At 54.5% G+C, this 2,416-nt stretch overlaps 1 protein-coding gene across 1 annotated transcript in view; it reads left to right on the forward strand.

The window, feature by feature from the left end:
* TG (thyroglobulin) overlaps positions 1–2,416 on the forward strand; it is a 233,195-nt gene that overhangs the window by 76,946 nt on the left and 153,833 nt on the right. The gene's annotated exons all lie outside the window — the stretch shown is intronic.

Below are 2,416 nucleotides of genomic sequence, written 5' to 3' on the forward strand. Positions count from 1 at the left end.
TAGGGACAGAAGGTATGTGCTGCCTGAGGCACTCTGTCCCTAACATCTGGTTGTTACTCGGGGTGGGAGCCGGGAGGAGGAAGGAGAGGAAGTGGAAGAGGAAGGAGGAGGAGGAAGAGAAAGGAAGGGAAGGGAAGGGAAGGGTAGATGGGGGAAGGGAAAGGAGATGCGGGTCATTTTACCGGCACGGGGAGACATCATGGTCCAATGGAGGGGACACCACATTCCAAAGCAGATAGATAGGGCTTGAGCTGTTTTTGTTTTTGTTTTTGTTTTGTTTTTGCCACTTACCGCTAACTGCTCAGCCATGGGCACTTTAATCACCTGCCAAGAGCCTTGATTTATCATGTGGAGTACGTACCTTGCTTCCCACTAATCCCATTATCCATGACATGGCAGGTACTGAATGGAGGCCACCAAAATCATAGCCTCTTCCTCTACCCAGGGCTTTTGTCCCGATCCAGTGAGACAACATGCAGAAACCACCAGCAGTGGGCCCATCCCATAGAAGTTGGGCAATTATGAGTTCATTCTGCGTTCATAAGAGTTGCGAGACCCGAGGGTTGTGCCCTGGTTCTCAGCCCTGGAGAGCAGGGTTCAAACCCCAGCTCTGCCTCAGTCTGCCCGTGCAGCCCTCGGTCACCTTCCCTGAGCCTCTGTTCCTCCCTCGATACATGAGAGAGGGGAGAGTCCCCAGGAGGCTGGGCAGGTGGTGGAACGGGAGTGGATAATGCTGAACTTGCATCGGCCCAGAGCAGGTGCTCAAGAATTAGTGGCTGTTCTTAAGTGGGAGCAGTGTCATTGGTGAGGATGTGACCCAGCCCCTCACCTGGCTCATAGCAGGCCGTCCTCGAAGTTCTGTCCCCAGACCTCTCTGTTCCTGTAACTGCCCATCAGACAGCAGATCCCGATTCGGGATGGAAACTAAGGTCAGCATAGCAATTCCTGTCCAGTGCTCTTGGCAGTGGGGCTCCTGGACCTTCAGAGGTTTTCCAGAGGGAGCTTTAACTTTGCCAGCAGTGTGGATGGAGTGGGCCGGTCGGCACCTGTACCCAAGGCTGCCCCTCCGTTGTTCCCATCCACAAGCATTGGGCCTCATGTCTTCTGCTCCACTGCCTGGACCTTCACCTTTCTGATCTTTGCCCAAGCATATTGGGAAATTCGTTCTGCCATTCAGAGCCTCCCAGACGCGAGGCTGGTATTCATGTTTATCCCCTGCTAGCCGTCGTTTTCCTGCTGAAGCAAGGGTGAGGTCAGGACTCACCAGGGAGGGAGGTAGAAGAAAGCGAACCCCCTTTCTGAGCCTCCTGGTGGCAGGCCCTGCACTTGGTGTTTTTTATGCATCATCTCGCAAACTTTAGGATGAGTCTGCTGACCGGTATCATTGTTCCCACTTGACCAAAGAGGAAGGGGAGACCCCAATACCTCGGGATCCCCTGTTCGAAGCCAGTCCAGCCAGAAGCAAGCAGCAGCACCAGGATTCAGGCTGTTCCTCAGCCGTCTCCAAAGTCCAGATTCTTCTAGAACACCAACCACTCCTTGGCCCAGATGGTGCAGGCTCCAGGGCTGAGTCCTGGGGGTCTCCCGGCTAACTGAGCAGACAGGGTTTCATTTGATTTGCAGAGTGAAATTATTTTATTTTATTTTTTAAACTGAGCCGGTATTTTTAAACTGGGAGATTTTATACAAAAATCTCGATTTCAAGCTTCTTTAGAGAAAACAGAGGGAAAAGCTCTGGCAACCCTGGCAACTGTCCTCTGAGTGGAGCTGAGCTGCTCTGCTGTTTGCCCCATCCCCCGCCCAGCGCCGGGCACTCCTGCTGGCCCCTGCCAGTCCTGGGGCCCTCGTGTTAGTTGATTGCCCCACCTTGGCGGTGCCGCGGGTGGGGGGATGGTCGGGGCAATTAACCGGTGAAGGACTTTGGGGCTATGCTGGGCGTTCTGTAAAACCATCATTATACACCATGTCAGGCCACATCTCCAAAACTATCACGTGGCTCCCAGAGGAAGGACTCCCCCACACACCCTGTCCCCATCTCCCACCACCAGAAAGGGAGCTGGGCCCCCGCCACGACCTTGGAAGGATCCAGGCTGAATAGACCCAGCTCAGCTCGGTTTTCCCCTTCTGACTGATTACATTCCTGGGCTTAGGAAGATAACGCCCCTGCAGGAGGAGTCCCTTTGCTCTGCTCCTCCGTGGTGGGGCTAGTGCCATTCCTTTGGCTCCTTTACCTGGCCCGTGTTCCTCGGTGTCCCCAAGAATGGCCTCCCTGATTCAGAGCACAGGGAGGAATTGTCCCCTTCCTGCTCCAGATTACATGTTTGAGACACACACAGGGAACCCAGCAGGAAGGACCTCCTATCTGACAAGGCCTGTACCAGCCTCCCTGCCACTGGGGGGCATGCAAACAAGAGGG

This window comes from Suricata suricatta, chromosome 15 (assembly GCF_006229205.1).
Source record: "Suricata suricatta isolate VVHF042 chromosome 15, meerkat_22Aug2017_6uvM2_HiC, whole genome shotgun sequence".
Classification (NCBI taxonomy): domain Eukaryota; kingdom Metazoa; phylum Chordata; class Mammalia; order Carnivora; family Herpestidae; genus Suricata; species Suricata suricatta.